This window comes from Onychostoma macrolepis, chromosome 13 (assembly GCF_012432095.1).
Source record: "Onychostoma macrolepis isolate SWU-2019 chromosome 13, ASM1243209v1, whole genome shotgun sequence".
NCBI lineage: Eukaryota > Metazoa > Chordata > Actinopteri > Cypriniformes > Cyprinidae > Onychostoma > Onychostoma macrolepis.
This window is the reverse complement of record NC_081167.1, coordinates 17,947,799-17,963,517: the sequence shown is the minus strand read 5'-3', so window position 1 is coordinate 17,963,517 and position 15,719 is coordinate 17,947,799.

Genomic DNA, 15,719 nt, shown 5'->3' with positions numbered 1-15,719 from the left:
TGAATGAGAAAGTTCTCTAACCTCACAAATACAGCATGATGTATTTGAAATAGTGGATTGGATTGGACTGATTCTGGCCAGTCTCTTTAAGGCAATTAACTTTATTCGCCAGCCATCTCGGTAATGTCTCTGGCAGCTATTTTTATTTTTTTTTTAATGGGTAATAGTCAAAGGATAAATCCTCTATATTTGTTAGGAGAAAGTCTAAAACTTCCAAAACTCATTTTAGTGACAGACTTTAAAATTGGGATCAGATCTGACAATAATTTAATGCATTTTCTTCTTTTGCACTAAAATTATGGCTAAAAAACTGGTCCAATGTGCAAATATTCTAGAGTAATAAATTATTAAAAAATAATTGGTTCTTCCAATCTTATGGCTGCTATAATAAGTGTTTCTGTTTCGTCCTATTCATATCTTTTCAAGTGGTCCTTCTCTTACCTCTTTACACTGTCTGATCTGGCCTTGATCTTCACATCTTGAATGGCTGATATCTACAGTGGTTGTGTTGTGCATGTGCATTGACATAGCACATTGCCATTTAGTTTCAGTAAACATACAGCTGTGCCGAAGTACAGCCTGACTCTTTTCTCACAGGAAAGAAAACAGTGAAGATATGAACAAAAGAAAATGCTTTCACATTCTGTCTGAGAAGGCATTTACAAATCATGAAAGATGCAGAATAGAGAATGGCATTTTGATAGAGTGCTCCAGCAAAACCAAGAAATCACTGGTGTTCACAATTGCATCTGGCACAGGGAACTTGGCAAGGCCTTCTAACATCACAATTAATTGGTCTCATCCTGCAACAATCTAATTTGTTACTGTGACACGAAGCCGTTAACGATAAAGAGCGGTGACAGGGTGATCAATTAAGCTTGTCTCTCCCTGGCCTGTTCACTTCTGTTTGGAAACTCTTGATTTTGTTCGTTTAGTCCCACTGGGAGCTGGATGAATCCTTACGGTGGAGTGGAGTATACAAGACTGGAAGAGTAGTTTTCATTTCCATGCTGGAAGGACACACCGTCCCTGCCGCACCCAGCCTGCTGACTTCTTTCTCACCTGCTGATGAATGACGACGCCCCTCGGTTTTCATCTCAGCTGGAAAAGGGACACTCCCCGGTGAAAACTGTATTGCTTAGAGGTTGCTCTTTCATAACTTAGTAGACTCAACGGAGGTCCCTTTAGAGCATCTGTATCCAATGTAATCAGTGGTTAGACCGGGTGTTACAACACACTGTGCTGTGTGCTCATGTGGAGCTCCAATGACTAAATTCCAGGGAGAAATAAAAATAGAAGCAAATGAGACAATAGTTGGCAGACAGTATGAGCATAGAGTGATAAAATTCATGTGGATAGCAGTGCGGAAAATTTGGTCTTGCTGCTAAAATGTTTGAGTTCACACTAAAATCTGACTTTTGAATGCAGACTCAGCAAATGTAAGCAGAGTTTGCCAAGTCTGCACTTGGCTGTTTTAGTTCAATTAAAATAAACTCTGGTACAATTGGCTCATTTGAAAAAGTGTGAACACTGGCATCTGAACCTTGCTGCTTCTGAAATAGTGGGTCTCTGTCCGCTTCCAAATTAACTCTGGTGAGGTTAGACTGATATATGAATGTAACATGGACCAAAGACATCTAAAAGAACCAAAAACAGGACATGATATCAGAAGATGCAATCCTAAAAAGGACAAAATGCTCAAGCATACCTGGTTCTTCTCGTCATAGGAACTATGTTGCCCATTACAGTTCAGTACAGGCGTTGGAGAGTGTGTGCAACAAAGTAATTGCCGGCACTGTTCTGACATTTTATAAGCTATATTTGTGAGCTACAAGCTGGTAAAAATACCAATACCATCATATGTGCACATATAAAATAAGCGCATTAGACTATGTTCAGTAAGTTTGCAATATATACATCAAAAAAGTCCAGTCTGACCATGTCCTTATGCTTTTTGTTGTTTATCTTAGGATTCAGTGTTAAAAAGAGCCCTAAGTAAAAGACTCAATTTTCTCTCCATTTAATCTCATGGTCTAGGAGAAGCAAATGAGATTAAAGAAATGTAATTTTTCATTGCTTTGGTAGTAATTGGTAAAAAGCACACTTCAAATGATTTGAAATGAGATGCAATCATACAAAAAAAAAGAAAGAAAAAAAAAGCATATGTTCGTCTCAACTCGATTTAAAATATCAAACAACTGAGATATTATAGAGATCTCATTTGCGATCATTGTTTCCAAATGTGCCGACTTGAATAGGGGCTGGACAGGGTGTAATTTACAGACCCTAGTCTCTAATTTAGTGTAAGAATTCTGTGCTTTAAAATCATATTGTTAGAAACACAATACTCATTCAGAGGGCTTTTATATATAGTGTGAAATGGATATGTCCTCCAGCAGAAATGACTACTTTCTAATATTCAGATTTTGTTTGAATGTGATGGCACTACATTTCAAAGCCATAATTAACTTCCTCCACTTAATGGCAGAAGAACTGTCAACATTTAATGATCTTGAAAATGAAAAAAGCAAATGTGAGCAGCCGATGAATTTTTTTTTTCCCCTAATCTGTTTGTGCTGTATTGCATTTTTATATGCCACGGCAGTACTCTGTTGAACGAGGTTAGCTCCAGTCTTTAGTGTGGAAGATATTAGCGTGGAATAGAAAGAGTCACAGACCCTTAGGAGGATTTAGTGCTCGTCGAGGGGCGTAGGTTAGGAGTGACAGACAGGAGGACTTTTCAAAGTCTTTACTGAACTTTCTTAATTAAATGGCACAGACGCGCATTAGTCCATAATAATCTTGAGTGCTGTGATTAGTAATGCTGCAGGAATGTATTCAGGGAATATAAGGAGGTTTGGTGTGTGTATGTGACACACAAATAGAAAGATAACAATAATGTCACATGACGAATGAATAATTGACATCAGTCATGCATACAAATAACAAACAAACAGTAATCAGATCGTCAAATATTTAAATGTCGTACAGGTCGTTCAGCAGTAACCTTTATTGAACAAATGTAAATGTCAGTTAAGCACAAACAGACGCTCAATCCACATGAGGCAAGGTCAGGTTAAAGAAACGACAATAATTCAACTGTAACTTTGTAAACAAGATGATAAGCGTGTGACTCAGCATACTTTCAAATACAGGACAAATATTGGTAAAGTGGAATTTTTTCCTTACGTTTTAAACGAATCTAAATGTCCTACCTAAATGGAAGGCTTACGATATCTCTTACAAGCTCAACTTGGACATATATACTGGAGGTTAATATAAGTATGTATACTATAAACACTACTTTTTAGATTTTCTAAAACACTTTATAAATCATGTAACATTTAGTGAACATTAAGTGAACCTTTACATTTTTATTAAGCTATTTTTATTTCTTTAATTTAATTTTATCTTCATTTCTGATATAGGAACCCAAACTGTTTATTCCCAGAGATGAATTCAGTTTTTTATATCATTTGTGACCCTGGACGACAAAACTAGTCTTAATTGTGTCAATTTTTCGAAATTTAGATTTATACATCATCTGAAAGCTGATAAATAAGCTTTGCATTGATGCATGGTTTGTTAGGATCTGACAATATTCGGCCGAGATACAACTATTTGAAAATCTGGAATCTGAGGGTGAAAAAAAATCTAAATATTGAGAAAATCGCCTTTAAAGTTGTCCAAATTAAGTTTTTAGCAATGCATATTACTAATCAAAAATTAAGTTTTGATACACTTACGGTAAGAAATTTACAAAACATCTTCATGGAACATGATCTTTACTTAATATCCTAATGATTTTTGGCATAAAAGAAAAATCAATAATTTTGACCTATACAATGTATTTTTGGCTATTGCTAAAATTATACCCCAGCGACTTAAGACTGGTTTTGTGGTCCACGGTCACATTTAAAAAATTTGTATGGAAACAATGGAGATTTCCCCAAAAATGAAAATTTGCTGTTAATTTACTAACCCTCAGGCCATCCAAGAGGTGACCTTTTTCACCTGTGGCTCCTGCAATATTGAGGTCTTATGAAATGAAACGGTCAGTCTGTGCAAGACACTGAACACTATTTACAATTTTGAACTATCCCGATTCACCAATATTCAATTTATAACTGCAAATCGGAAAGGCATTAAAATTAGTTTGATCAAATGAGCATTAATAATAATAACAGCATTAACAGGAAGCTAAACTCTGCTGTATGAACACCATTTACGATCCCAAGCTGAGATAATTAATGAAAAGCTAACCCTACTGTCCACTCCTGTTCTCCATCTCCCTGCAGCCTCCTGCATTTATAACTCCTGTAATCACCTGCAGTCCACACAAACACACACAGAAACGATGACCCAAACAGAATCAATCCTCCTTCACAGGGGCCGTATAATTGGTCCACTCTCCCAGAGCAAGCCTGTTAAGTATGCTCCACTGTGAATTATGGATAGCCAGCAAAATGGCTAATAAAATATGAATGGCCAGTTTTTGTAGCTTGCGCTTCTCTGTGTGCAGATGTTGGTAGCAAAGCCAGTGCACTTCTAATAAAGCACCCCTGTCATCGCAGTCCAGGAAATGGCACAAAGCTCTTATGAGAACTATGGGCCATCCATAACAATATATGTCATTATGGAGAAGCATCTCATCAACATGAGTGCCTATGCCTATATATTTTACCTGCAATCAGCTGTCTGTGACACTGAGCATTATTTGTCAGCATGCTGTGTGATTTATGCCGGTGTCTGTATGCCGTTAAACCCCTTCCTCCCTTCTGTCACCTGCTCCAGATGCTCTCATTTGCTCTCTTGGGGCAATTTTATACCTTGTGCCGTTGTTTGTTTTTTAGGTGTTTATTTCATTAAATACATCATCCTGTACGTGGGCGGCTTGCAAAAGAGAGAATGTAATGAGTGAGTATAGGGTTCATTACACACAACGCGTTTTTGTTTTGAAAAATGTGAGAGGCAAGCAGTAGAATGGGAAAAAAATTCAAGTTCCAGACTGAGGAAAAAACCAGACTTATTTTACGTTGAGCGTCCCGTTTTTAAAACACTGTGTTACATAAAAAAAACAGTGGAAAAGTAGCCAATTATTATATAATTTATAATTTAGCCTATATAATTTTAACATATTGAGATGAGTTTAAGTAAGTGATGATGAGTAAATATATATTTTATAATCTTACTTGCATATTATGTTTATGTTAAAACTTAGTCCAATGATCCATAAATAAATAAATAAACATTATTTGAACTTGCAAGGTTTCCGGTGTTAGTAGTCTATTATAGTTAATACAAAAGTCCTCTTATGCTAATTATTATCATTATTATAATAATAATGTAATTATTCAATAATTATCAATTATCAATAATTCATAGTCATATTTACACAGATAAGACAACATACATCATAAGTCTATTCAGAATAGAACACACATTAAAAGCTCTTTCAGGTCGAATTGAAGTGTGGACCCATTTATGCAGGGGAACCAATTGTTAATTTACCATACAGCATTGCCATCAACAACAGTGAATATTAGGAAATATCAGACCACTGGGTAGTGCGGTTGACCAATCAAAATCAAGTATTGTAGAGAGCCATGTAAAACAGAGGAATACTGGCAGAGAAATACTGATATAAACCAGAAAGATATATCTGAGGGGTCTGCTGCTGCGTATCTGGGGGTGTCCCAGGAGCCCCGTGGATGCACAGAAACATAGCTCTGATAAGAACTTAATTAACAGCCATGGTCAAGCTGCAGTCACAGTGCACTGTAACACATTAACTGTGTGACAGATGTAAAGGTGTGTGTGTGTGTGTGTGTGTGTGTGTGTGCGTGTGTTTGCCTAAAGGGGAGAAATATGGTAAAAATGATAAGGGCCTTGTGCCGTTAGACACAGAATTGAAATCCCAGGATATTTGTGGGTTCCTGTCATGACTGCTGAATGCTGATGTGCCTTTTTACCCCCCACAACCCTTGCTAGAAGGACACGAACATCTCAGTGTTCACTCACAGCGAGGATGTGATTACTATTCTCCGTAGAACCATCCAGGCTATTAAGTTAGATTGTAAAAGCAACCTTGAAATGCACAGACACACTTGACTACAAGGTAATGACCCATATCTTTAATTAATTACAGACAATTATAAAACTGATTGACTTGCATAATCCTGGCACACTCCACTTCATAACCTGTAGATTGTACTGGGTTTCGATGAGACCTCAGATGACTTTAATTATCTTTATTCATCCCACAGTATAAAGAGTGAAATATACAGTTAGTGACTAGTGTGAAGTGTTGCTGCTCTTCGTTACGACCCCTTGACTGAACTTGTCTAAATTCAGTCTGCTATGGCTGATGAACAGTCAGTCGTCTCATTAAGCTCTCAGTAGAATCTAAGGGCCGGTAGAATGTCATGCCCAGTGAGACACAAGACATATAAGTAAGTGTGTGGTGGCCTGTCATAGTCTTAGCTTTCAGAAAGCAGTACAACAAACAGACAAGAGCCATGTCATTAACAGGCCACCGTGCTTACATTTTATCATTGTGGTCTGAGTTAAGTAGCTCCAGGAGTGTTGGTGTGGCTTACAAATCAAATGCTCTGCAAATTGAAATCGATCTCAAAATGTTCTGTCATGTTGAAAATGTTCTTATGATATCTATGTGTGAGACAGTTTCATTTTGGGCATCAGCCAACAATCTTAAAGGTACAGTTCACCCAAAAATGAAAATTCTATCATTAATTACTCACTTCATTTCGGTCCAAACCTGATTACTACCTCTCTGGGCCTTGAACGCGCCAGTTACGTTGCTGTCTACGCAAGGTCAGAAAGCGCTTGGAATTTGTGTTTGTGTTCCAATGATGAACAAAGGTCTTATAGGTTTGGAACAACTTGAGGGTAATTAATGACAGAATTTTCATTTTTGGGTGAACTATCCCTTTAAAAAAAAGTTTAGAAATATTTTCATTGTTAATAATAGCAGCAATAATTATAACGTTATTGTAAAAATTAAAAATTATTATTATTATTAAGAATAAGAATTAATAATAATATTAAACTGTCATTAACAACACTAATTAGTTGTATTATTATTATTATTATAGTAATAATCATAATAATAACAAACTGTCATTATCCTCATTGTTTGTGTTAGTTTTATTATGCACCAGTAACTTTGTGTTTTTGTCGTGAATGCATCAGAAAGAGAGAGAGAGCGGGAGCATTATTGTTTAAAAGAGTGGATGTAAGCTTCAGTATAAGCAGAGGGATTTCTTTGGCACAGTGATATTTTGTTTGAGTAATGGTGTGTTGTATCTAGCATAGGCTTGGCTCTCCATCACTCCCGCACAGATCCAGATAATAGCCCATCTGCTGCCCCAGCGCCCCACAACTGGCTGTCTGGCTCATAATGCATACTAAGAGTTATGTCCCACAAACTCACTCTAACCAAATGTATCCTCACAGTCGCAAACGAACACATTGCTTACATTACAGAGGAACTGCTGCTCTCTAGTGGTGGAATTATAGTAGGCCTACTACAAAGTTGTTTTCAATACGTAGCCTACTGAATGACTGGCAGAATGGCCACATTTACTGCCTTTTTGTCTTGAACTCATCAGATTCTAACATTGTATCACAGTATTAGATTATATGGACCTAAAACATTGTTTTACAAGATGGGCAATAAAGATTTTCAACAAACATTACTGAGCCTGAGTAGCTACTCAGCAGAACCTATTAGCATATTATTAGCTACATTAGTTAATAATCTCAGAATATTAGCCCAAGAAAAGAACATTAAGACAAAAATCACTTTATTGCTCTTTGCAAAACTTAATGAAATCTAAGAAATGCGTATTAGCATGATCAAGTAGTTCAATCAACAACGGACTGATTTCAATTGAAAAAATGACTGTTATTGTCTTTTTACAGCTGCTTTTTTTGTTTGCACTCCAAGTCTGTAGCTTCTGTCAGTCACAGCGTTTGATGAGGCAGGCAGTCATTCAACCATTTGACCCATTTAAATTAGCTTTGGACGTCAACCAAGAGATTTAAGCTCACTTCAGCAGGTTCTACATGCTGACTAAGGAGCGTGTATGCTCCTTACGGTTCTATTAACGGACGGGATGGCTAAGTCATTATTATTTTCGCCTCCTCTTTAAACTTCGCCACTCACCTTTCCTCATTCTGCTTGTTGCTTTGTTGTTCTCTTCTCTCATAGCCTGGCACAAATGTCTTTTGTAATGAGAAAACAGCTATAAAATGCACAATGGTTCCCAAAAGTGGCAGGCAAGCAGTTTGCTAAGCATGATTGTCAAATTGCTTAGAAACGACTCTTGATTTCTTTGCTAACTCAATAGACACAGATTGCTCCCCTCAGCGGATGAGCAGATTGAGAACGTCTGAATGTTACGTGCCTGTTACGACTACAAATTACACTGTATAGGCAAAACATACAATGGCAGTCAAAAGGAATAATTAAGAAATGATTTTGAATGAATAATTCATGATTTTGAAAAGGCCTCTGCTCACCAAGGCTGCATTTATTTAAATAAAAGTACTGTAAATACTGTAATATTAGGAAATATTTTTACCATTTTATTTGTAAAATAACCGTTTTCTGTTTGAATATATTCTGAACTGTCATTTATTCCTGTGATGACAAAGCAGAATTTTAATCAGTCATTATAGTCTTCAGTGTCACATGATCCTTCAGAAGTCATTCTAATATGCTGATTTTCAGCTCAAGGAACATTTCTTATAATTAGCATCAGTGTTGAAATAAGTTGTGCTGCTTAAAATTTTTGTGTTAACCATGTTAAACTTCCATTCAAAAGTATGGAGTAAGATTGTTTTGTTTTGCTTTTTTTTTTTAAATATATACTTTTACTAAACAAGGATGCATTAAAATGATCAAAAGTGACAGCAAAGACATTTATAATGTTGCAAAAGATTGCAAAAAAAAAAAAAAAAGTATCAACAACCACACAATTATGAAGCAGAACTGCTGAACTGGATGCTTCAGCTGTTTTCAATATTAATAAAAGGTTCATTATTAACATTATTAACAACATAAGAATGAACAATACTTATACAGCATTTATTAATCTTAATTAATGTTAATTTCAGCATTTACTAATGCATTATTAAAATCTCAAGTTGTGTTTGTTAACATTAATGCACTATGAACCAACATGGACTAACAATGAACGACTGTATTTTGATTAACCAAAGTTAACAAAGATGAATAAATAGTGTAATAAATGTATTGAACGTTGTTTGTTCATGTTAGTTAATACATTAACTAATGTTAACAAATGACACCATATTGTAAAGTTTTACCTTGATAATAATAAGAAATGTTTCTTGAGCATCAAATCAGCATATTAGAATGACTTCTGAAGGATCATGTGACACTGAAGACTGGAGTAACGGCTGCTGGAAATTCAGCTTTGTCATCACAGGAATAAATTAAATATTTCTGTTTTTACTTTTTGATAAAATAAATGCAGCCTTGGTGAGAATAAGACAGTTCTTTCAAAACCATTAAAAATCGTAATTATCTTAACTCTCGGCACCCAGTAATGAGACTATTTCTTTCATAAATGCCAATTTTGACACAAAAGCAAAATCTAAATGGGTGTGTGAGTGGCTGAGTGAATGAATGAGAAAGAAAGAGAGAGAATGTCAGCTTGGTATGTTGACAAGCTTTCTGTAATCTCGAATCCCCTCTTGTATAGGCCTCAGAAACAGTTGCACTGATGGGCCTGTGTCTCCCAGCCCCCAACAGGCAGGAAGCAGCAGAGCATGACTTGTGATGAAGGATAATTACCCCACAGTCGCTGGAGAGCCTATCCACTTTACTAAACTCACACACACTGAGAGAGATTCATGATGAAAGGAGAACAGAAGGCAATGAGAGAGATAGAGAGGAAAACTAGATGGAAAGAGACAGGAAGAGGCAAAGTGATAAATTAAAGATAAATGCACTATAACATGAACTATAGACAGTGTGAACGGGGAAGACTGTAAGTCCATTATTTAGAATTGTGAGCAACATAAAAAGAGAAAGGTAGAGAACAAAAGTTGAATGGATTTGAGATTTAGGTCTCGGCATGATCTTCAGTCATAATTGTTCTTTCAACAATTTAGGTGTAAAAAAGAGACTTGACTTTCTCCTGTCGGTATCACTTAAATACAAATTTTAGATACTTGCCTCTTCAGCAATGATGAGTTGTGGTCTGATCTGGGATTGAAAGCACAATGAACTTGCTTCAAACTCTCACACATGATCGTGCTTGATGTATTGTGCAAATGACTTGCAGTTGACCTCATGACACACCGCCCTCTGCCCTCATCCTTCTGTGGCTCACTGCGCAAGTGCGCATGCTTTATTTGAAGCTTTTTACAAATGGTAATGCCACCTAGTGGCTCTTTAAAAAAGGATACAGCTTCCTATAAATGCATCCTCATAACATCATGTAACAGATTTAGCTTTTGAAAATATTTATGCAGGATTTTTTTTTTTTTTTTAATTCAGGATTTTTATTTATTACATAATTATATTATTATTTAATTATAATTTTATTTATTTTTAAGTTTTGGATTGATTTTGAATTGCTTACACACATTGATTGGGCTAATCCATGAAAATTTGTCAAGAGAAATTTAATGTATTTAAAATAATTGCTCACCCAATAGTTTACTCACCCTCAGGCCATCAAAGTAAATGAGTTTGTGTCTTTTTTGGAACAGATTTGGCCAACTTTAGCATTACATCACTTGCTCACCAATGGACCTTCTGCAGCGAATGGATGATGCCAGAATGGGAGTCCAAACAGTTGATGAAAGCATCACAATAATCCACAAGTAGGCTAATCCACACAACCCCTATCCATCAGTTAATTTCTTATAAGGTTAGTTAAAAATGGCTTTACGATGGATTTGTTTACAAACACACAACTTTTTGCTTCACAAGACATTGTTGATGGACTGGAGTTGTCCGGATGTTGTTTTTATCAGGTGTTTAAACTCTCATTCTGACGGCACCCGTTCACTGCAGAGGATCCATTGTTGAGCAAGTAATGTAATGCTAAATTTCTCCAAATCTGTTCTGATGAAAAAACAAACTCATCTTCATCTTTCATGGCCTGAGTGTGAATACATTTTCAGCAAATTTTCATTTTTAACTAAATTTTTATTTTAGGGTGAACCATACATTTAACAATCCTGTAGATGATTCTGGTGAGTGATTTCTATTTTGTAAGTTATTATAAAATAGAAAATTGTTTCTCTGCTTGATTCGGGGCTAGAAACCTGACTGCTCTTGATTTGAGAGTATTCCAACCTTTTTGAATCCAAAAACCACTGTTCTAGAGCAATAAAGGTGTCCATACATGACCTTCAATGCAATTTAGTGTTTGAAAATGTTTATGCAAGCCTTCTGACAGAAAATGTAGGGTAGTAAAACAGACACGATTTGCATAATTTCCCCCTATTTTTATATTTGTCTTTGACAAATATTATACTCATAGATTTGGCAGATACTGTATGTAACAAGCGTGTGAATGATTTTTATGAATGATTAATATTTTTTATTCACTTGCTCAAAATCTATCAGCTTTTTCAGAGTGTGTGACAATATGAAACACCTGTGAACAGATGCTTCTTGATTTGTCTACAGTCATCTTTGCACTTATAGATCTTAAGTATCAGAGAAATAAGTGTGCAGACATCTTTAGAATTAAACTTCTATTTTTGGGGTAGCACTAGCATCGCTGTTGAAAAGTAATTTGCTGGTAATAAGGCTGGCCCTAGCATTTTGGCCTCTACAGTTTCACATATCTGCAACCCCCCATCCTCCAATGTGCACATACTGATACCTTATTGTAAAGTTTTACACAATTGTCTTAATCATATTTATCTTTCAAGATATAATTATGAAAATATATTTACTAAAGGAAAGTTTTTAATTTCTACACGTTTAACCATTACTTTCAGAGAAATATATCAAAATTTAAGATTAATGCTTTAATAAAGCAAAAGCACCTACCAATGGGTTATGAAAATTCCAATAGAAAATAAATTAATAATAATATTAATAATACAATACAACAATACAATACAATACAATACAAACTTTATTTCTATAGCACATTTAAAACAACTAGCATTGACCAAAGTGCTTTCCAGGAGACATTAAAACAACAAGAATAAAACAAACAGTCACAAAAAAACAACGTACAACCTAAACACTCTAGCCAGTCTTAAAGGCCACACTGAAGAGGTAGGACTTCAAACTTGATTTAAAAGCATCCACAGAAGGATCAGATTTAATGTGCATAGGAAGACGGTTCCATAAGCGTGGGGCAGCCACTGAAAAGGCCCTATCACCCTTTGATCTTAACCTTGTTTTAGGAACATGAAGAATCATCTGACTAGAAGATCTCGTTTTTCTTGTGTTTTGATAGGGTATTAAAAGATTTGCAATGTATTTTGGTGCAATACTATGCTGTGCTTTAAAAACCATTAACAAAACCTTGAATTCAATTCTAAATTTAACAGGCAACCAGTGTAACGTAATAAGAACTGGATGCATAAGAATAAGAAACAACGCACTCAGTTTTATTCTGATTTAGATGTAGAAGGTTGCACTCCAACCAAGCCTTGATCTCACCTAAACACTGAGCAAGTGCATCCAAGGATTGTAAACCTTTCGAATCCAACGGGATATAGAACTGAGTGTCATCTGCATAGAGATGATACATATTATATTTTCGAAAAATAGAGCCTGAAGAGCAAATATACAATGAGAATAAGATAGGCCCAAGAATGGAGCCCTGTGGGACACCACAACGTATTTTAGCTGTTGAAGTGCACAGGTTTCCAATGGAAATTGAGAATGATCTGTCCTTTAGATATGATTTGAACCAGTCTAAAACAGTGCCCTTTATACCCACATCCTCCAGACGGCTCAATAAAATACCATGGTCAATGGTATCAAACGCAGCTGTAAGATCAAGTAGAATGAGGATAACTATCTTTCCGGAATCAACTGCTAATAAAATATAATTACAAACTTTAAGAAGAGCAGTTTCTGTACTATGAAAGGATCTAAAGCCTGACTGAAACATGTCTATAACAGCATTTGCCTCTAGATATGGATGTAGTTGAGAGAGAACAATTTTTTCAAAAACTTTTGATAAAAAGGTTCATTTTGATGTTGGTCGATAATTACTTAAAACAGTACAATCTAAATTGGGCTTCTTCAGCCGAGACTGCACTACTGCATGTTTAAAACAGGCTGTTCCACTATTTAAACTACTATTAAAAAGAGATTGAATAATAGTGCCCAAGAGCTTAAGCAAATTTAACAACAGGCGAGGAGGAATAGGATCTAAGGGATGCGTCACTGGTGTAGTATGATTTAAGATATGTTCCAACTGTAATAAAGAGATTGGTTCAAAACTAATAAAGGAACTTGATGAAATTAAATGCAAACCATCAGCTTTTAGAGGAGTAATCTGTGCCCGAAGATTTTCAATTTTATTTACAAAAAACTGTAAGAAGTCGTCACACATCTTTTGACCACCTTCAACACAACTTACAGGGGCAGGTAAGATCAATTTAATAATTGTTTTAAATAGGATATTTGGCTTCTTGGAGTTTTGATTAATAATATTAATAATAATCCTGTTATTCTTAGTTATTATTATTATTAATTTATTTTCTAGACTAGCATGTTTTAGTCCAGATTAAAATGCAAAAATATATATATGTGCAAACAAACATGTAGGCTAAATTCTGTTTTGACTTCCTTTTTCTCTGTGACAAGCAGTGTTGGGCACGTTACTTTAAAAAAGTAATAGTTACTAGTTACTTCTCACAAATAGAAACTGAGTAAGTAACTCAGTTACATCATTATAAAAGTAACTAATTACCAGGGAAAGTAACTATTGCGTTACTTTAAAAAAAAAAAAATTCAAATATGTCAAATAACTTGGATGCCCCCAATATTAAATATGTTAAATGAAGGAAATGGACACTAAATAGAATAAATTATTATTATAATACATTGTACACTAATCTACACTATTTTAATGTTACTGTGGGACAATGTGAGAGACACCTATCAAATTCAATATATTATTGTAAATATTATCAACCCTCTATGGGCACCTTGGCAATAGAATTGCCATTGGCTAGTAAATTTTACCATTGGCTAGTTTACTCACCAGACTAATATTAATTATCTGATATACTATTTTATATCATATACAGTGTGTGTGTGTGTGTATATATATATATATATATATATATATATATATATATATATATATATATATATATATATATATATCTTATGTTTGTAAAATGGCACAGTTTTTTTAAGTATCTGACATTTAGCATCAGTCAGTCAAGCATTATAATATGATATTATGATAATTTAGCATTGTATGATAGAACTTTAGTAATTAGAATAACCATGTATGAATGCATTTTTGTCATGTTGACTGAACTTAGGACTGGTGGTGGTGCTTAAGATATTGTTTGTCATTTAGTGTTTCTATAAAAAAAGGGGGAAAACTAATATTAAAAATAATAGGCTAATGATAAGATAACATAACTACTACGAATTCTGCTACTAATAACAATATAAAACGCACTAAGGATTAATGAGCTGCTGTCACGGATCAGTCAGGCCCTTCACTCCACCAATCACAGCGTTCCAGGTCACCCGAATACTAATCACACGCACCTGCACCCAATCACCACCGTCATCAATCCCAATACTTAAACCAGCACAACTCACACCACGCCGTCCGATCTCGTTATTCTCAACGTGGACTCCGACCTCAAGAAAGCTAAAGATATCCTTACCTTCCAAGTACTTACCTTGTATTCCTTACCTGCTTGTCTCTACCATCCTGTGTTGTACTCAGAGGTGGACAGTAACGAAGTAAATTTACTTGAGTATTGTACTTAAGTACACTTTTTGAGTATACTCGAGTATTATTTTTTTTCTGGAAACTTGCGACTTTAACTTCACTACATTTGAAAGACAAATATCGTACTTTTTTCTCAACTACATTTATATCAAGGTCCCCAAGTAGAAAGTCGTTATATTTAGCAGTTTTTACAGTGTGTGCATTTTCAGATTCACTGAACCCTTTTTTCTGCGAAAATCCGGCCTGCGATCTGCCAGGACCTTCCTGTGTTGCCAAGTGTTACAGTATTTCTAAGCCTGAAGTTTTCCGCCTAGCTTTGAATGGACATTTGGCTGATTTTTTTTTTTTTTTTGCGCAAATCTGGCAACCTCGGGATCTTCCCCACTAAACTAATGTAAACGTCCGCGCTACTGCACAGCTAAAAGCGCTCTAAAAGGGCATGTGTTAACTCTTTAAAGCCCTTTGGAAAATTAACCATGTTTTTACTATAGTAACCATAACTATGGTATTTGCAGTAAAATCACAGTATCCACAAATTTACTATTATCTCACTATAGTAACCATATGCTATTTGTAGTAAAACTTCAGTAACCACAAATTTACCATAGTTTCATTATATTAACTATAGTTTGATTTTTGTAGTTAAACTATGGCAATACAAATGGTAGGCTAATATATCTGTCAAAAATTGCTGCCCTCACTTTTCATATATATATATATATATAAACTTTGGCCTACTGGTAAATTGCTGCTAAAAAC